Raw genomic sequence first — 21,927 nt, 5'->3', positions numbered from 1 at the left:
GGGCTGGAGGGTCCAGGAGGGCAGCAGCCTCTCTCCCTCTCGGCTTTGTCAATTTAGTCAACGTGTTCCACATACTTGGTGCACAGATCTCTTTTACATGCACAGACTCTTACTTCCCCCTTGACACCTTATTCCTCCGTGGCATTTAGTACAGTGTCATAAACATGGTGGCTTGAGTGACTTTGCTGGCAGCAGCATGAACTCTGTTAGGGAGCACAGGGAAAGACTACCAGATGGCGAGGATAGGTCTGCATTCAGGCCCTGCACTTACCTTGTGCAAGTCACCCCCTTGAGCCTGTTTTCATATTTGTAAAACAGGGCTCCTAATGCCTTTCACAGTTCTGCTGGGGAGGGCTGTTCAAGAAGAAGAATGTCACATCACTAATTTTATTTATTTTGAAACCAGAACGCCTGGTTTCAAAAAGAATCTGGAGTAACTGGAAAACACTTAATAAAAGGGCAAATGCTACACAGAAGTTTAAAATGAACATTTTCAACCTTCAGTGTCTCTGCTTCCTTTTGCCCCAAGCAGCTTCTCTCGAGCCAAACAGGTCATTACCTGAAAACAAACACTAGAAGGGTTTCCTTTTAATTCATTTTAGAGAGGAGAGGGAGAGACAGAGAGGAGAGACAGAGAGAGAGAAGGGGGGAGGAGCTGGAAGCATCAGCTCCCATATGTGCCTTGACCAGGCAAGCCCAGGGTTTTGAACCGGCGACCTCAGCATTTCCAGGTCGACGCTTTATCCACTGCACCACCACAGGTCAGGCTAGAAGAGTTTCCTTTTAAAGAATGGTTTTTATCCTCATAAAAACAATTGTTTATAAGATTCATTGATATTGGCACAGGATTATATTAAGTGTAGGCAGCACATTTTTGTTCTTTTGAAGAAAGTACTGAGCAAATTATTTAACTTCTCTGAACCTCAGTAATCTCATCAGTAAAATAGATATAATAGTTCTTGTCACATAAGATTAATGTGAAGATTGAGAAGACATATACCGTATTTCCCCATGTATAAGATGCTCCCATGTATAAAATGCACCATAATTTGGGGGCCTGAAATTTGAAAAATAAGTGTATTACATAAAGTTATTGAACTCAACTTTTATTCATCACAAAATGCATACAACTCCTCATCATTGTCAAAACTCCAATCCATTAGTTTGTCCTCATCTGTGTCTGATGACAAATCACTGTCTTCAACAATGAGCACAAAAACAAGCTCAAAAAAGCAGGAAGTGCAAGTTAAAAAACAACAACCACTGTATAATATGCACTAAGTATTAATTTTTCAAAATTTTTTGAAAAAGGGTACATCTTATACATGGGGAATACAGCATATAAGACATTTAATATGGTGCCCAACTCACAGAAAGCTCTCTCTACATGAAATCCTTACTATTATTACTTTTAATTGATTTTATTATTATATTGTATTATATAATAAATAATACTAATGGTCTTACTAATTATTATTAATTATGAAATCATAACCAGAGACATAATTTTAATCAGCCAGGGGAACTGGCCCTTTGGGTCTGCCTAGGGCCAGCCGGGAGTGTGTGGGTTTTTGATGTCATGCTGGAAAAATTTTACAACATGAGTTCAGGTGATCTTGAGATTAAGTTTACTAAAACTAGTGACAGTGAACAAGGAAGGGCCTAGAACAAAAGAAACGACAGGAGAGTGTAGGCAGGGCTGCTTTGGCCCACTGGGAAGTCAGAGAAAAGGGGGACAGGTGCAGGCTAGCCCGGGACAAGCTGCCACTGCCCACTGTTCCCCTGGTCGCAAGTATCCTGAGGACCCTTAGAGTGTAGGAGAGACTCACCTGTAGGGGAAGAAGAGGAAAGGGGGGAGGGAAAGCACACTGGGTTCTCCATTCTAAGGTTCTTGATAGGTGGAGATGTCAGGGGAGGTTCGATGGGAGGATGTCAATAAAATATTCATCAGCTCTCTAGGTGTGTCTTTTAGTGTCGCGGTCTCCACTGATGGGTCAGTGCTGGGGCAGGGGCATTAGTCAATGCAGCCGGTCCTGAGGTCAGTGGTGGCATCACTTGTCCAGTTTTGCTGCTTTTCTGCACCTGGAGCTAAAACACAACTGAGGCCTAGATGTATCTGATGTGGGTCAGAACCTCATTGTCCTGGGGCTTTAATGCTTAAGGGGTATTCTCTGGTCCCCTTGTTCACTCCCCTGCCAAGGGGGTCTAACCCGCATGACAACCACAGGCCAGGGGAGGGAAGGTCAGGGAGAGTCTGAACTACAAGATCAGAGGTCTGAGATCAGGGGTCTAAACCACATGATCAGTGTGGAGGAAAGGTTACCTTGGGGCAAGATCCTTGTCTTCCCAGTTTTGCCCTTGGCTAGGCATCTGAGGCTTTCTTTCCTGGTGACCTCCTGTGTGTGGCCTGTAGTCCTTGCTCTGCTCCTGTCTGTCTCACTGCCTACCACAAAACAGTGAATGCCAGGAAACCCAGGAAGTTAGAGATATTGCCACAAATGTCACTCTCAATTATCATCTTACTGTCAGACTATATTCAGAACTGTAGATTGTCATTATATGTCCACAAGTACCCAGAACCTGTAAAATAAATTAGAAATAATCATTGCCAGCACTCATATGCCACCAAATATGTACCAGACAGTGTTTTAAGCACTATTTAATTCCTGCAGTGGCTCTTATGAAGTAGGTCCAACCATTCTCCCCATCATACAGATGAAGAGACTGGGCAGGGGAAGGCGTATCATTTGTCCAAAAGCCCAGAAACAAGAAATTAGTAAGTCTGGGATTCAAAATCACGTTACCTGGCTTTGGAGTCCATCCATGGGTCTATAGGGCCGGGCTGTGCCCTTACTATAAAGCAATGCACAGGGACAGGGAAACACCCTGCTCACTCCCATCGCTCCTCCCCCTCGGAAGGGAGAGCCTTGCAGCGATAAACCCACAGGGATTTTGCCTGTTCAGCTATGTTTTCATCCTGAAAGCCTTTAGGCAAAATGTATGCTCTTCAGGTTAAGGCAGACTGCACTGCTCCTGTTGTATATACGGCCTGCCTGACCTCTGAGGACATTTGACCATGCAATCCTGTGCTCTGAGAAACAGGAGTGGAATCTGGCATTTGGAAGCAGTTTTACTCCAGCGTGGGGTGGGGGCCTCGCAACAGGAGAGATTTTTTTCTTCTCGGTATTCACCCTGAGGCTGGGGAGGTTGGCAGAGGCCACAGGGGCTGGGCCTTCTCATGCTTTCCTAAGGAGTTTGGGCTTTGGGTTTCAGGCCTTACTTCTAATGGCCGATGTTAATTTGCCTTTGTCTGTCTGTTTCCCCATTAGACCAGATGTCCCCAGACCTGCTCCTCTTTTCTCTGCAGCCAGGTCAGAGTTCTGCATTTAGAGGCCACCCCTACCTGTTGCTCCTCGAGCTCTCCCGGCAGAGAGCTGGGAGGTCACCAAGGCGCAGGTATGTTGATTTCTCAACAGCAGCCCTTGGACTTGAGTTTTACTCCAACACGGCAGCTTACGACTCAGCCCTCTGACTACAAGGGGCTGGCCAAGGGGGAAGTGATACCACACAGCAGTTAGGAAAACAGAGGTGGCAGCCAGAATGTTGAAGCCCAAATCTTGGTTGTCCTTCAATTTTGTGTGAACTTAGGGAAATCCTTAACCTTTCGGTGCCTCTGTTTTTCTTATGTATAAATGAGAACTAATAAGAACACCTAACTTAAAGAGTTGTTGTAGTGATTAGATCTGTTAATCCACAGGAAGCATTTAGAATAATACCTGCTGCATAATAAGTGACTGAGAAAGATTTGTTTTTATTATTCTTCATTGCATGTAGAACCAGCCAGGTGTCTAGATAGTTCTGTGTCATAGATAGTTCTATGCTGACCCCTCTGGCCTATCACCTCCCTCCAGGCAAAGCCCTTTCCCTTTCTCCCTCCCCCTCTTCTCTCTTGGGGCTACAATTAACAAATGATAACAGCATAAGATGGACTCAATTAGGACAAGATCCCAAAGCAGATGCTGCTTATGTGCAGAGGATAGAGTAAAAGAATCAGCTCCAGAAGGCTTGGGACCTGCTTATAGAAGATGCTAATTGATTTCTTGCTGGTAATTTTTCACCCCTAAGTGAACAAGAATGAGGGCATCTCAGAGGCTCATCTGCTTTGCAGGTGATCAGGCAAATGAATATCTGGGTCCAGGGAAAGGTGAAAATTGTCTTTTTTTTCTCTCTCTCTCCAAAGGGAATATCATCTCATTTGTCCCAGGCAAAGATTGAATTCCTGCAGGTCTGCTAAGTGGGAGGGGGATAAAAGGTCACCTCCAAGACTCCTGGGGGCTGTGACTCTGCCACACTCCTGGGAGGCCCTAGGATCATGGAGGCGTGAGAAGAGGTAGGAGTTATTTTATCACCGATGAGTTTGGGTGACATGAAGAAAACTTGACTGTCAGTGGTGAGGATCAGGTTGAACAACAGATGAGCATCCATAAGAATCACCCCGTAGACCCCCATCTCTGCATACATGTGCCATCGCAGTCTCGCTGGACTGGATGAATCAGTTCCATGATTGTGTCCCTTAAAGGGAGGGGCTCTGTCTGATATGCGCACAACAGTAGCAAGCACTTACCAACCACTTACCACATTTTCTAGTTTACTACTCTATGTGCTGAAACTATATTAACTAATTAAATTCTCGTGGCACTCCCATAAGATAGTTACAATAATCATCCACACTTTCCAATTTAAGAGACAGAAAGGTAGGGGTCACATGTAGATTGGATTAGGAAGCCAGATGGATTTCCAAATTTCTGTTCTCTTTATCTCCAAACCTTAACACAGTATGTCCTTAATATAGTTATTGATCGAAGTTCAAAATGCAAAAAAACCCAAAAAACAAAAACAACAACATGCTGATGTTGAATGTGTGCACATATAATCCTAAATTTTCAAACATATTAATAAGGAAATGACTAGCCATAGCTCCACTGAGAAAGTGAGTGATTTAAAGCTCTGGTCCTAAGACAGAGAAGCTCCCCACCTGGAGATAACTCTAGGAAGGAGGAGGAAACCACACATGCTAACTAGCTACCTCACCTACATGCTGCTGCAAATCAGTCTCTGTAACTTGTCCTATCCTCCTTCACTTGGGGCACTGGAGTCCATTCTCACATCATCCCTCCTTTCTATTACTACTGTCACCATCTCCATTCAATTACTGGTCACCACCTTCACCACAGACAAACATGACACCAGTCATCTCCCATCTCTCTAAAGTCCAAGCCACCCTATACATAACTGCTAGATTAATCTTTCCAACACAATTCCAACCAAATGGAAAATTTGCATTTCTCAGTGCTTTCCAAATCCAGTTGAAGTCCTCAGCCCAGCATCTCAGGCCTTAAATACTAGAACGCCCTACAGTATCATCCCCCATACTCCCTCTGACCATACACACTAACCAGTATTCCTGCACCAACACACTTTTACATATTCGTGTCTTACTCCAGAACTTTCCAACCTAGCGTCCCTGTCTCTGGGTGTCTGTGGTGGAAGAACAGAACGGGAGTAGTACCTTTAAAGTCAGACAGATCTGAGATTTACATCCCTGCCCTGTCGTTGAATGATGAGTAATTTATTCAATCTCTCTGAGTCTTAGATTCCTTATCAGTGAAACAAAAGTTATCACAACTACTTTGCAGGGTAGTTGAGAGCTTGAAGTTAATTCATTCGGTCAGTTCCACTAGTATTTGTTGAGCACCTATTATGTGGTGGGCATCATTATAGGCATTAGAGGTATAGCAAAAAACAAAACACGGAGCTTGCATTTGAGTGAAGGCGAAGGGGAGACAGGAACAGCAAAACCAAGTATTTGTCAAGTGCCCAGTACCTGCCTGGCAGATAGTTGTCTCGCAATAATTTTTATTCATGTATTTCAAAAATCCTAATAACAAATATACATCTATCTACCCAATATAGTGCTGGACAGCAAAGCCAAGTTTCTTTGGTTTCAACAGGAAAACTCAGAAAGTTTCTTTCAGGAAAGGGCAATATCTTGTCTATTAATGTACTAACAATGTATTCCAAGTACCGGACAGAGCACCACACATGTAACAGGTGCTAAATGCTTGTTTGTTGAATAAAAGTTAGCTAATGTGTGAGAATTGAAAAATGTAATAGACAGTTTTATTGTCTTTAATTATAAGTAGAAAAATGTATTATTTAATTAATCTTCTTTAATGGGTAAAATCTTTCAAATGTGGAGAGGGCATTGCAAAAAGGAATATTCTAGGCATCAGAATTGATAGCTCTTGGAAAGCCCATCTCAGCTGTTTTTATTTACTGGTATCCTCTGCTGTCTTCCAGACCCAAGCTGAATTCCTCCTTACCCACGACCATTGTTCTGATTTCTTCCATTATACACCTATCTCCCCATAATGGTTCTTTGAAGCTCTCTTCAACATGCAAGCTTTAGAGCATAATCATTTGAAGGTTAGTTTTGTGCCATCTGTAGGCCACAAAATCTTTGTGGACCAATGTCATCTTTATACACCAAAGCAACTAGAAAATACCGTGCTTTTAGGAGACACACTGTCCTATCACTACTTTCCTCCTTCCTTCTCCTTTCTCCTGTCCTCACCCATCATGACTAGCTCAGTCTCTTCTCTACTTCTTTGGCAGTTCCCAGTCCCGCCCCTAGACTTTACCCCTCTTGCAGAAGTAGATGAGCTGGACCACAAAGTATGCAAAGCTGCTTATGCAAAGTGACTGTAAAATATGATGAGGTTCAGGATGTAGGCTCTGGATCAGATTAGCAAGTTCTGGCTTTAGCTCTACACTCAACTCTTACTGTGATAATGGGCAATTTCTTGGATTTCTGGGGGCCCCAGTTTCTTTATCTGTAAAATGAGGACCATAAACAATAGCATTTGTTTGATAATAAGGTTGTTGAAAGGATTAAAGGAGATAATATACATAAAAGTCTTAGCATAGTGCTTGGGATGTTATAGCATTTGCGAAATGTGAGCTGCAACTGGAACTCAAGGGCAACTAAAACAACACAAAGCCCAAATGTCATTCACCACCTGCTGGCTGGAACCTAAACTCTACACCAGGGGTCCCCAAACTACAGCTCAAAGTCCGCATGTGGCCCCCTGAGGCCATTTATCCGGCCCCCACTGCACTTCCAGAAGGGGCACCTCTTTCATTGGTGGTCAGTGAGAGGAGCACATTGACCATCTCATTAGCCAAAAGCAGGCCCATAGTTCCCATTGAAATACTGGTCAGTTTGTTGATTTAAATTTACTTGTTCTTTATTTTAAATATTGTATTTGTTCCCGTTTTGTTTTTTTACTTTAAAATAAGATATGTGCAGTGTGCATAGGGATTTGTTCATAGTTTTTTTTATACTCCGGCCCTCCAACGGTCTGAGGGACAGTAAACTGGCCCCCTGTGTAAAAAGTTTGGGGACCCCTGCTCTACACAGTTAAAACTATAGGCGGAGGAGCCAGACTGACTGCCTTGGTTCTCAAGACGTGCTCTTCCACTTACTAAGAGTATAGCTTTGGGTAAGTGCCTTAACTGAAAAACTTTATATCCTCATCTTTAAAATGGGAATGATGCTAATAATGTACTCCCTCTTTAGAAAACATCATGAGTCTCAAGTAAATGAATATGTGTAAACTGCTCAAGATGGTACCTGCTCCCCAGAAATTGCTCAATTAATATCAGAATTAATGGTATGGGCACTCCACATCCCATCTCCAAAGGTTATAGCCATTTGTTTACACAGGGTAGAGAGAACCTCTTTGTTCTAGCCTGCCATTTACCCCACAGTGAGAACAACTCTTCAGTTCCACGCCATGGGAGAAATGTTAGAGGAACCAGAGAGCAATGATGACTAAGGTATGATCCCTGTCCTCCAGGAACATTCAGTCTGGTCCACAATGGCTAATAGTTACACAGCAGCTTGCAGTCTGAAAAGCACTTTCTCGTTTACCATTCTGTGCTTGTTCGGAACTCCAGAACATAGACGTTAGCAGTCCATTTTGTAATTGAGGACACGGGTTTGCTTAGTTGAAATGACTCACAAAGGTCACACAGCTAGAGAGTGGCTGAGTCAGGATTGAATGAGTGCCCTCTCCACAAAGTGATGCTTGTGGCTTCCAGAGAATGAATTTTGATAGGTGGGAAGACTCGGGATTCCTGAGGGAGCCCAGGAGGCAGCTCAGAGAGTGGAGGAGGGACAGGGTGCTGTTAATAGACGTTCCTCTCCCTTCCTCTGCCAGCCCTAGACAGAGAGTGGATGTTTCCATGTAAATGGCTTCCAGGCAGATGCTGGAGGAGTGTGTATGTGTGTGTGGGTGAGGGGGCTTGCCTGGAGGGTTCGCAGCTTTTTATTACTGCCTCCCCCTCCTTCCGGTCTGCCCACTCCAGTGCCTTCAAAAGGCAGTCAAACCCCCTCTGCGGGCTGAAGAAGCCGCATTAGTCTTTCAGGTCTTTTCATTGTGGGGCTGCCATTCTCCTCCCTTGTTCAGTGGCTGACGAGCCCTCCCCTAATTAGAGTTTTATAGTCACCTATAATTAGGCCCCACTAGTGCTTTTGAATAAGATACTTTTAACCTGTTTCGTTTTGTAATTGGGGGCATCCGCCCAGGTGTACCCACATATGAAGCAGGCACAGGTGTGGGTAGAGGGGCAAAGGGTTGGGTCAAAGGCACATTTGAGTATGTATATATGCTTGTTGGGGACATGCATGGGGATGTCTGTGAGTACAACAGATACACGGGCTATGTGGTTATAAGGGAGAACATTTGGCTAAATGTTTACTGTTTAAGTACATGTGAAAGGAAGGTGTATGTGTGTGTGTGTGTGTGTGTGTGTAAATGTTTACTGTTTAAGTACATGTGAAAGGAAGGTGTGTGTGTGTGCAAGAAGTTCTAGTAGTGTGTGAGTGTGTTAATGGAGGGGAGTAGGGAAGCATGAAATTGTTGCTATGCTCCTATCTCTCTCCCAAAAAAAGGTATTCATTTTTAACAGATATTACATGTATGTGGATTGAAAAGGTACAAAAGGAATATGGTAAAATGAGCCCTCCCCCCACCCAGTTCTCTTCTCCAAAGGCAACCTTTTTTTTTATTTGTTCATTTTAGAGAGGAGAGGGAGAGACAGAGAGAGAGAGAGAGAGAGAGAGAGAGAGAAGAGACAGAGAGAGAGAAGGGGGGAGGAGCTGGAAGCATCAACTCCCATATGTGCCTTGACCAGGCAAGCCCAGGGTTTCGAACCGGCGACCTCAGCGTTTCCAGGTTGGCACTTTATCCACTGCGCCACCACAGATCAGGCACCAAAGGCAATCTTTATGACCAGAAATACTCTATAACAGGGGTCGGGAACCAATGGCTCACGAGCCAGATGTGGCTCTTTTGATGGCTGCATCTGGCTCGCAGACAAATCTTTAATAAAAATAATAATAACGTTAAAAATATAAAACATTCTCGAGAGATGACGTCAGAGTAATGGCGGGGTAGGAAGCGATTCCGATAAATCTCCCCCAAAACTCAACAAGATCTTCAACCAGAAACAGAAAAACCTATACTTGGAGCCTCCAGATGCTTCGCAATACACCCAAAGATGCCATTAAGGAAGAGAAAATCGAATATCATGGATACAAAAGAAAGAGAGGTAACACAGCTAGATGAGGAAAAATCTATGGAGAAAAAATTTAATATATTGGAAACCTTGGAGCTAAATGACAGAGAATTCAAGATAGAAATCCTAAAAATCCTCCGAGATATACAAGAAAACACAGAAAGACAATTTAGGGAGCTCAGAAAACAACTCAATGAACACAAAGAATATATGTCCAAGGAAATTGAAACTATAAAAACAAATCAAACAGAGATGAAAAACTCAATTCACGAGCTGAAAAACGAAGTAACAAGCTTAGCTAATAGAACAGGTCAGATAGAAGAGATGATTAGTGAAATAGAAGACAAGCAACTTGAGGCAAAACAGAGAGAAGAAGAAAGAGACTCAAAAATTAAAAAAAATGAGATAGCCCTACAAGAATTATCTGACTCCATCAAAAAGAATAACATAAGAATAATAGGTATATCAGAGGGAGAAGAGAGAGAAAATGGAATGGAGAACATACTCAAACAAATAATAGATGAGAACTTCCCAAGCCTGTGGAAAGAAATAAAGCCTCAAGTTCAAGAAGCAAACAGAACTCCAAGTTTTCTTAACCCCAACAAACCTACTCCAAGGCATATCATAATGAAATTGACACAAACCAACAGCAAAGAAAAAATTCTCAAGGCAGCCAGGGAAAAGAAGAATACAACATATAAAGGAAGGCCCATTAGATTATCATCAGATTTCTCAGCAGAAACTCTACAAGCTAGAAGAGAGTGGACCCCAATATTTAAAGTCCTGAAAGAGAGGAACTTTCAGCCACGAATACTATACCCATCAAAGCTATCCTTCAAATATGAAGGAGAAATAAAAACATTCACAGATACAGAAAAGATGAGGGAATTTATCATCAGAAAACCCCCACTCCAGGAATTACTAAAGGGGGTTCTCCAATCAGATACAAAGAACAAACAAACAAAAAAAAACAGAGCCACAAGTAAAAGCTCCAAGAAGAACACAATAAAACCAAATTTAAACTGTGACAACAACAAAAAGAAAGAGGGGGAAAGATGGAGATTAACAGTAGCAAAGGACGATGGAGTGCAAAAGTACTCACAAAATAGTTCGCTACAATGAACAGGGTAGGGACCCTTTTCATTACTCAAATGTAACCACCATTGAAAAAACCACCACAGAAGCACATGAGATAAAAAAGATAGCAACAGAGGAAAGATGTATGGAATACAACCAAATAAAAACAAAAAGATAGAAAAACGAAAGAGAAGGATCAAACAAGACACAAACTAACAGAAAGCAAGATATAAAATGGCAATAGGGAACTCACAAGTATCAATAATTACACTAAATGTAAACGGATTAAACTCACCAATAAAAAGGCACAGAGTAGCAGAATGGATTAAAAAAAGAAAATCCAACTGTATGCTGCCTACAGAAAACTCATCTAAGTAACAAGGATAAAAACAAATTCAAAGTGAAAGGCTGGAAAACAATACTCCAAGCAAATAACATCCAAAAAAAAAGCAGGTGTAGCAATACTCATATCGGATAATGCTGACTACAAGACAGGAAAAGTACTCAGAGACAAAAATGGCCATTTCATAATGGCTAAGGGGACACTGAATCAAGAAGACATAACAATTCTTAATATATATGCACCAAACCAAGGAGCACCAAAATATATAAGACAGCTACTTATTGATCTTAAAACAAAAACTGACAAAAACACAATCATACTTGGAGACCTCAATACACCGCTGACGGCTCTAGATCGGTCATCCAAACAGAGAATCAACAAAGACATAGTGGCCTTAAACAAAACACTAGAGCACCTGGATATGATAGACATCTACAGGACATTTCATCCCAAAGTGACTGAGTATACATTTTTCTCCAGTGTACATGGATCATTCTCAAGAATTGACCATATGTTGGGCCACAAAAACAACATCAGCAAATTCAGAAAAATTGAAGTTGTACCAAGCATATTTTCTGATCATAAAGCCTTGAAACTAGAATTCAACTGCAAAAAAGAGGAAAAAAATCCCACAAAAATGTGGAAACTAAACAACATACTTTTAAAAAATGAATGGGTCAAAGAAGAAATAAGTGCAGAGATCAAAAGATATATACAGACTAATGAAAATGACAATACGACATATCAGAATCTATGGGATGCAGCAAAAGCAGTAATAAGAGGGAAGTTCATATCACTTCAGGCATATATGAACAAACAAGAGAGAGCCCAAGTGAACCACTTAACTTCCCACCTTAAGGAATTAGAAAAAGAAGAACAAAGACAACCCAAAACCAGCCGAAGAAAGGAGATAATAAAAATCAGAGCAGAAATAAATGAATTAGAGAACAGAAAAACTATATAAAAAATTAATAGAACAAGGAGCTGGTTGTTTGAAAAGATCAACAAAATTGACAAACCCTTGGCAAGACTTACCAAGGAAAAAAGAGAAAGAACTCATATAAACAAAATCCAAAATGAAAGAGGAGAAATCACCACGGACACCGTAGATATACAAAGAATTATTGTAGAATACTATGAAAAACTTTATGCCACTAAATTCAACAACCTAGAAGAAATGGATAAATTCCTAGAACAATACAACCTTCCTAGACTGAGTCAAGAAGAAGCAGAAAGCCTAAACACACCTATCAGTAAAGAAGAAATAGAAAAAACCATTAAAAACCTCCCCAAAAATAAAAGTCCAGGCCCTGACGGCTATACAAGCGAATTTTATCAAACATTCAAAGAAGACTTGGTTCCTATTCTACTCAAAGTCTTCCAAAAAATTGAAGAAGAAGCAATACTTCCAAACACATTTTATGAGGCCAACATAACCCTCATACCAAAACCAGGCAAGGATGGCACAAAAAAAGAAAACTACAGACCAATATCTCTAATGAATACAGATGCTAAAATACTAAACAAAATACTAGCAAATTGAATACAACAACATATTAAAAAAATAATACATCATGATCAAGTGGGATTCATCCCAGAATCTCAAGGATGGTTCAACATACGTAAAACGGTTAACGTAATACACCATATCAACAAAACAAAGAACAAAAACCACATGATCTTATCAATAGATGCAGAAAAGGCTTTCGATAAAATACAACACAATTTTATGTTTAAGACTCTCAACAAAATGGGTATAGAAGGAAAATATCTCAACATGATAAAGGCCATATATGATAAACCATCAGCTAACATCATATTAAATGGCACTAAACTGAAGGCTTTCCCCCTTAAATCAGGAACAAGACAGGGTTGTCCACTCTCTCCACTCTTATTTAATGTGGTACTAGAAGTTCTAGCCAGAGCAATCAGACAAGACAAAGAAATAAAAGGCATCCATATCGGAAAAGAAGAAGTAAAGGTATCACTTTTTGCAGATGATATGATCCTATACATCGAAAACCCCAAAGAATCCACAAAAAGACTACTAGAAACAATAAGCCAATACAGTAAGGTCGCAGGATACAAAATTAACATACAGAAGTCAATAGCCTTTCTATATGCCAACAATGAAACAACTGAGAAGGAACTCAAAAGAATAATCCCCTTCATGATTGCAACAAAAAAAATAAAATACTTAGGAATAAACATAACAAAGAATGTAAAGGACTTATATAATGAAAACTATAAACCATTGTTAAGGGAAATCGAAAAAGATATAATGAGATGGAAGAATATACCTTGTTCTTGGCTAGGAAGAATAAATATAATCAAGATGGCTATATTACCCAAAGCAATATACAAATTTAATGCAATTCCCATCAAACTTCCAATGACGTTTTTTAAAGAAATAGAGCAAAAAATCATCAGATTTATATGGAACTATAAAAAAACCCCGAATAGCCAAAGCAATCCTAAAGAAAAAGAATGAAGCTGGGGGCATTACAATACCTGACTTCAAACTCTATTATAGGGCCACGACAATCAAAACAGCATGGTATTGGCAGAAAAATAGACAATCAGACCAATGGAACAGAATAGAAAGTCCAGAAATAAAACCACATATATATAGTCAAATAATTTTTGATAAAGGGGCCAACAACACACAATGGAGAAAAGAAAGCCTCTTCAATAAATGGTGCTGGGAAAAACTGGAAAGCCACATGCAAAAGAATGAAACTGGACTACAGTCTCTCCCCCTGTACAAAAATTAACTCAAAATGGATCAAAGATCTAAACATAAGACCTGAAACAATTAAGTACATAGAAGAAGACATAGGTACTCAACTCATGGACCTGGGTTTTAAAGAGCATTTTATGAATTTGACTCCACAGGCAAGAGAAGTGAAGGCAAAAATTAATGAATGGGACTACATCAGACTAAGAAGTTTTTGCTCAGCAAGAGAAACTGATAACAAAATAAACAGAAAGCCAACTAAATGGGAAATGATATTTTCAAACAACAGCTCAGATAAGGGCCTAACATCCAAAATATACAAAGAACTCATAAAACTCAACAACAAACAAACAAACAATCCAATAAAAAAATGGGAAGAGGATATGAATAGACACTTCTCCCAGGAAGAAATACAAATGGCCAACAGATATATGAAAAGATGCTCATCTTCTTTAGCTATTAGAGAAATGCAAATCAAAACGGCAATGAGATACCACCTCACACCTGTTTGATTAGCTGTTATTAGCAAGACAGGTAATCAGCAAATGTTGGAGAGGCTGTGGAGAAAAAGGAACCCTCATACACTGTTGGTGGGAATGTAAAGTAGTACAACCATTATGGAAGAAAGTATGGTGGTTCCTCAAAAAACTGAAAATAGAACTACCTTATGACCCAGCAATCCCTCTACTGGGTATATATCCCAAAAACTCAGAAACATTGATACGTAAAGACACATGCAGCCCCATGTTTATTGCAGCATTGTTCACAGTGGCCAGGACATGGAAACAACCAAAAAGCCCATCAATAGATGACTGGATAAAGAAGATGTGGCACATATACACTATGGAATACTATCAGCCATAAGAAATGATGACATCGGAACATTTACAGCAAAATGGTGGGATCTTGATAACATGATACGAAGCGAAATAAGTAAATCAGAAAAAAACAGGAACTGTATTATTCCATACGTAGGAGGGACATAATAGTGAAACTAAGAGACATTGATAAGAGTGTGGTGGTTACGGGGGGGAGGGGGGAATGGGAGAGGGAAAGGGGGTGGGGGAGGGGCACAAAGAAAACAAGATAGAAGGTGACAGAGGACAATCTGACTTTGGGTGGTGGTATGCAACATAATTGAATGACAAGATAACCTGGACTTGTTATCTTTGAATATATGTATCCTGATTTATTGATGTCACCCCATTAAAAAATAAAATTATTATAAAAAAAAAAAAAACATTCTCATTTATTACAATCCATTCATTTCCTACCGCTCATGTTCATGGTTGCGGGTGGCTGGAGCCAATCACAGCTGTCCTCTGGGACAACACCAAATTTTTATTGGATAATGCATAATGTACATGGGTCATTGTATGGCTCTCATGGAATTACATTTTAAAATATGTGGCGTTCATGGCTCTTTCAGCCAAAAATTTCCTGATCCCTGCTCTATACCTATACACTAGACCATTGGTAGTCAACCTGGTCCCTACCGCCCACTAGTGGGTGTTCCAGCTTTCATGGTGGGTAGTAGCGGAGCAACCAAAGTATAAATAAAAAGATAGATTTAACTATAGTAAGTTATTTTATAAAGATTTATTCTGCCAAACTTAGCGAAAATCCAACATAAAGTCCTTGGTAAGTAATTATTATTATATGCTTTAACTGCTGTAACTCTGCTTTATAAATTTTATAAAGTAAAGTTACTTAACCTACTTTATAAATCACCATTACTGTGGAACCGGTGGGCGGTTAGAAAATTTTATTACTACCAGAGATACAAAAGTGGGCAGTAGGTATAAAAAGGTTGACTACCCCTGCACTAGACATTTACAAATATATTTTTCATAACAGAGTGATAGCTAAATGTATACATTGCTCTGAACCTTGCTTTTTTCACTTAAAAATATATCTGTTGTTGTCCTGGCCAGGTATCCCAGTTGGTTAAAGTGTCGTCCCAATATGGCAAAGTTGTGGGTCCAATCCCACAAGAGTCAATGTATGCATAAATAAGTGGAACAACAAATTGATATTTCTCTCTCTTTCTTCCGTCCTCTCTCTCCAAAATTAATAAATAAAAATTTAAAAATAAATAAATAAAAGTAAAATACATCTGTTATCTGTAGTTGTTAATGATCTTGGTCTGTTCCACATCCATATAGAGATTTTTTTTTCTCCCCTATCTTTTGAATGACTGTATAGTATTTTGTTTTCCTACCATTATCACTTAATCAACAATACTTTTAGGAAGTAAATATACTGCTCACAAAAATTAGGGGATATTTCAAAATGAATATGAAGTGATAAAGAAGCATTTGATTTTTTCAATTAAACAAGAACATCAGAAAAGCAAACAACAAGTCAAAAATAGTTGTTCAATTATGCAAATGAGATGCAAAGCTAACTTTTATTTCACTGGTGAAACTGCACTATACAAAAGGCTGAAAGTACTGGAGTATCTGCACGTTCTCTGATCCCCTAATTTTTGTGAGCAGTGTATGTGTCTTCTCCTTTAAAATATACATTTTTCTCTCATCTTCCTCCTAAGGAAGTTTAGTTGGCCCTTACACATGCTTCCCAGAGCAACTCGGCAATTCTACACCCCCCGAGCACCCGAGGAGAGAATTCCTCCTAAGGGCAGGCAGAGGGCAAGGGAGTTACAAGGGATGTGTCTCAGGGAGAGTGAGGCTGCCTGCGTGGTCTGAAGTCTGGGATGTCAGAGAGCTAAGGGGCCTGGAATGCACCTGATTGGTTATAATTGCCTAGCGTAGCGGAGCAACCTGGAAACATGTTGCCGTGTAACAAACTACCCCAAACTCCTTGGCTTACAACAGTGATAATCACTCCTCTTCTCGTGATGTTGGTGAGTCAGGAATTCAAGAGCAGCTTGGTTCGGTGGATCCACTCAGGATCTCTTGGGAAGCTGCAGTCAGCATGGTGGTCCAGGCTGCATCCTCTGAAGGCTTCACTGGGGCTGGAAGAGGCACTCCTGAAAGGGCCCACCCACGTGGTTGGCAACCTGGCGCTGGCTTTTCCTAGAAGCATTCGTTCCTCTGCATATGAGTCTCTCCACTGCGATGGTTGAGTGCCTTGTATTCGTTTTTACTTTTCTTTTTTTATTTTATTTCTTTTTTTGTATTTTTTCAAAGCTGGAAACAGGAAGGCAGTCAGACAGACTCCGGCATGCGCCCGACCAGGATCCACCCGGCATGCCCACCAGGGGATGATGTTCTGCCCATCTTGGGGCGTCGCTCTGCTGCAATCAGAGGCATTCTAGCGCCTGAGGCAGAGGCCACAGAGCCATCCTCAGCGCCCGGGCAAACTTTGCTCCAGTGGAGCCTTGGCTGCAGGAGGGGAAGAGAGAGACAGAGAGGAAGGAGAGGGGGAGGGGTGGAGAAGCAGCTGGGTGCTTCTCCTGTGTGCCCTGGCCGGGAATCGAACCTGGGACTCCTGCACGCCAGGCCGACGCTCTACCACTGAGCCAACCGGCCAGGGCCCGTTTTTACTTTTAATTACTACATAACAAGTTGCCACAAACTTAGTAACTTACATGTATTCATTTATAGTCTCATACAGACTCAATGGGGTCCTCTTAAGTTCTTACAAGTCAAAATCAAGGTTTCAGCTGGTCTGGGCTCTGACTGGGAGTCTCCAGGAAAGACGCTGCTTCCAAACCCACTCAGGTTTCTGGCAGAATTGTTCCTTGTGGTCACATGGGACTGAGCTTCCTGTTTTCTTACTGGCTGTCAGCGGAGGGGAGCTCTTGCCTCTAGAGTCCTCCTTTAGGCCCAGTTAAGTCAGTCACAATGCAGTAAGTCCTTCTCATGCTTTGAATATCTCTGACTCCCTCTTCTGCCACTGGCTGAAGAAACTGGGGTGTTTTTTTTTTGTTTGCTTTTTTTTTGTTTAATAAAGCTTTATTTTTCAAAATGTACAGTTGGTGGGACCTGTTCATGCATCTTCACCAGCAGCTGGGGCATCCCCACCTTTGGTGTTTCTGGTGTAAATTACTTGAGCTCTGTACTTTGAAACTAGTTTAATAAGTCCTTTACTAAGGAGCTCCTGTAGGGCGGCCCTGGCCAAGGAACCACGGATCTTCAGTCTCTCAGAGACAACAGCTGGGGTTATAAGCTTATAGTTGGGAACTTCCTTACAGAGTTTGTCATATGTTGCTTTGTCAAACAAGACCAGGTTATTGAGCTTGTCCCAAACTTGCCTTTGGACCACTTCTTCTTTTTGGCCTTGCCCCCAGACTTGTTCACCAGGTCTTTGTCTTTCTTGGCCGACTTTCCAGCATCTTTCTTCTTCTTGTCGTCCTTGGGCGGCATGGCGAAACTCCAACACAGGTGACTACCGCTCAAGAAACTGGGCTTTTAAAGAGCTCACAGGATTGAACTGGACCCTCTCAGATAATTTCCCTATCTTAAGGTCAACTGATTAGTAACTAAATTACATCTACAAAATCTCTTGCCATGCAACATAAGTTAATGATGAGAATACACTTGAAGGCCAAGGTTGTGGAGGCAGCAGAGTATGAGAGCTGCTCCACATACCCCTAATGTTTGGTTGGCATTGTCTGTCCTTTTCATTTTCCTTAATCTGGTCAGCCATTTAATAGCATTCATTTAGGAAGTATTTATCAAGTCCCCACTACTGTGGGCTGAATGAAGTGCCTAAAATGATGTCTAGCATAGAGTAGGCCCTCAGTAAATATTTTTAACTGATTTTCTAGACAGTAGAGATACAAAACTCAATTAGACATGAAAGTTGCCCACAGGAGCTTAAAATATATATATAGGTACGGGCCCTGGCCGGTTGGCTCAATGGTAGAGTGTCAGCCCAGTGTGTGGAAGTCCTGGGTTCAATTCCTGACCAGGGCACACAGGAAAAGCACCCATCAGCTTCTCCACCCTTCCCCCTCTCCTTTCTCTCTATCTCTCTCTGCCCCCCCCCCCCGCTCCCATAGCCAAGGATCCATTGGAGCAAAGTTGGCCCAGGGCGCTGAGGATGGCTCCATGGTCCCCACCTCAGGCACTAGAATGGTTCCAGCCACAATGGAGCAATGTTCCAGATGGACCAAGCATCTCCCCATGGTGAGCATGCCAGGTGGATCCTGATTGGGCTCATGTGAGAGTCTGTCTGTCGCCCCCACTTTTCACTTCAGAAAAATACAAAAAAAAAATGTGTGTGTGTGTGTGTGTGTGTGTATATATATGAAAAAAATTGACCAGTATGTAAATAACCATACCACAATAAAAAGAGCAATAAGAGCCATGAAGACAGTACATAAGAGTGCTAGAAAAATTCAGATGAGAGAGAAAATGTTTTCTGATTTAGTGAGAGAAAAATCAAGGGAAACTTCCTGGAGTAGGTGGCATTTAAGTGGATTTTACAAAAAGGAATTAAGATTTAGACATGCAGGAGTCATGGAGAACAATGTGATAGCTAATATTACAAGTAAATTACAGAGTGTTTACAGAAGAAGTTAAAGAACTAAAAACTGGCAGCTTTCTGAACAAATTCAATGTCCAGAAATATTTTGTTTGGTCTACCCAATGTTTTTCAAAAATTTAAATTTGAATGCAGTTTAGCAGGGCACGCACTTCCCAATTCTAGTTTAGTCAACTCCAATTCCTGTTGTCTTAAATCAAATTCTCAGGCTCTTCATACACTTACCTTGTTCTCCTGGCTCCTGAGAGATATGAAGTTCAATAATCCCTTGTTATTACACATAAGAAAACCAAAGTCCAGGACAGCTAAGTGACTCCTCAAGGAGGAGGTGGCATTTCTTCATGAATTCCAGCCTCTTGATGTTCCCTCTATGCGTCCTTTGCAGAGAGGCTGATGGACCAAGACCTCAGTCACACTTACGGTGAAGGCCACATTGCAGCTGTCAACAAACTTGTATCTTGACAGCCATTGCAATACGCTGAGCTCCATAGACAGCGCCTCCAGGGCAGGTGTGAGCCAGACGGATCACTGGGTGGTTCTGTGCTCGCTGAGGAGCTGCAGTCAAACACAGGCAAGGGAGATCTTCAAAAACTGAGAGGCAAAATGGCACCATATGCTTTCTTTGTGCAAACCTGCTGGGAGGAGCCCAAGAAGCACCTAGATGCTTTAGTCAGCTTTTCTGAGTTTTCTCAGAAGTGTTCAGAGAAGTGGAACACCACATCTGCTAAAGAGCAAAGGAAATTGGAAGACATGGCAAAGGCAGACACGGCCCATTAGAAAAGAGAAATGAAAACTTATTATAGCCCTCCTAAAGGGGAAACCGAAAAGAAGGTCCAGTATCCTAATGCACCCACAAAGCTGTCTTTGACCTTTTTCTCGTTTTGTTCTGAGTATCGCCCAGATCAAAGGACAACATCTGGGCCTGTCCTTTGGTGATGCTGCGAAGAAGCCAGGAGAGATGTGGGGTCACCATGCTGCAGACGACAAGCCGCCCAATGGAGAGAAGGCAGCGGAGCTAGAGGAGAAACACGAAAAGGATATTGCTGCTTACCCAGTATCCTTGTGCGGCAATAATAAAAAGGAGTTGTCAAGGCTGAGAAATGCGAGAAAAAGAAGGAAGAGAGGAAGACAAGGGAGATAAAGCGGAGGGAAGGAGATGAAGAAGATGATAATAATGATGAATAAGTTGGTTCTGGTGCAGCTTTTTCCTTTTCTATAAAGCATGTAACACCCCCCCCCCCCCCCCCTGCACACAACTCAATCCTTTTAAACAAAAAACTTAAACTGGAAGGCTATGCAAGATTTCTTTTTAAACTATAGAGTGTCTTTTTTCTTTTTGTATAGTTAACACACTGCCAAGTGTGTCTTCAGATAGCTCGGTCCTGGTGGTATTTCCAGTAGCCACTAACCTTGCGTGGTACAGTATGGGAGCTGTAGATCGGCATGGAAATTGAAAGCAGGTTCTTGGGGCGCAGCACAAATTAATCACATATGCAGATGGTAGTTTTTTCATCTTCAGTTTTCTCCGATGCAGCTTCTATGAAATAGTTGCTCTGTAAACTGAAGACCACTCTGTAATTGCAAAAAGAGAAAAAGAAAAGAAAAAAGAAAAAGAAGGTTGCAACTTTTTGTTGACATTCTGAATGCTTCTAAGTAAATATAATATAATTTTTTATTAAAAAAAAGACCTTGTATCTCAGTTTTTCTTTGGAGCAAGATGTAATTAAAGGAAAAGGAAAGGAACCCAAGGTTTTTAGGTGAAGACAAAGACAGGCTAAATTGTGCTTCCTTTGTTATTTTACTGAGCGCTGAGCTGAAGACATAAATGGTAAAAATTTTCTGAACTAATTAAAACATGCAAAAGGACATCTCTTCCCTTTTCAGAAATGTAATTGCATCCTAAAGCCAACCTAACCACTGCAGAAGCAGACTTTAAAAGAAAAAAAAATTTTTTTCCCAAAATGTTTATTTCTTTCCCAAAATGGTAAAACAGGACTGCAGTAGATTCGGAGGCGCCACCTGGTGGCCACTTTCAACCCAAGTGAATGAAAAATGGATTGATAAGATTTGAGCATAGAAAACTACCCATCGTTTCGTGACCTGTGGTGGCGCAGTGGATAAAGCACTGACCTGGAAAACCCAGGCATGTACATATTAGAAGCAGCTACTACAGGTGATGCTTCCTGCTCCTCCTCACCCTCTTTCTTTCTCTCTCTCTCTCTCTCTCTCTCTCTCTCTCTCTCTCACCAATAAATAAAATCTAAAAGAAAAAGAAAACTAAAGGTTTTATTTGGGCTACGGCCAAAGTAGTGGGGAGTTTAGTGCAGGTCGGCTAGGTGGAAATTCAGAACTTTTAAAATACTTGTGAGAACTTCTCCCCAGAGCAGTAAAGGAAGAGGTGATACAGGAACAGAAAAGTGTTGGGAAAAGCAGTAGGGTGGCAAGAAATCAGGGCTTGAATCTCCGTACAGCCTCTGAATATTTCTCCAGGACTTCTGGGCTATGTGAAAGAGAAAGAGGCTGTTCCATATACATGGTGTTTTTCAAAATATTTTTACAAATATTACTTACTTTTAAAAACATGTATTGGCCCTGGCCGGGTTGCTCAGTGGATAAAGCATTGTTTCAGTGTGCTGAAGTCATGGGTTCAGTCCCCAGTCAGGCAGGCACATGC

At 41.3% G+C, this 21,927-nt stretch overlaps 2 pseudogenes; one reads left to right on the top strand and one right to left on the bottom strand.

Annotated features, from left to right (window-relative positions):
- Nucleotides 1-17,707: 17,707 nt before the first annotated feature.
- Nucleotides 17,708-18,155, bottom strand: LOC136393830 (small ribosomal subunit protein eS25 pseudogene; annotated as a pseudogene).
- On the top strand, nucleotides 18,129-20,438 carry LOC136392452 (putative high mobility group protein B1-like 1; annotated as a pseudogene).
- The last annotated feature ends 1,489 nt before the right edge of the window (nucleotides 20,439-21,927 follow it).

This window comes from Saccopteryx leptura, chromosome 2 (genome assembly GCF_036850995.1).
Source record: "Saccopteryx leptura isolate mSacLep1 chromosome 2, mSacLep1_pri_phased_curated, whole genome shotgun sequence".
Classification (NCBI taxonomy): Eukaryota; Metazoa; Chordata; class Mammalia; order Chiroptera; family Emballonuridae; genus Saccopteryx; species Saccopteryx leptura.
Note: the sequence above shows the minus strand (reverse complement) of the source record. Positions and strands in the feature narration are given on the sequence as shown.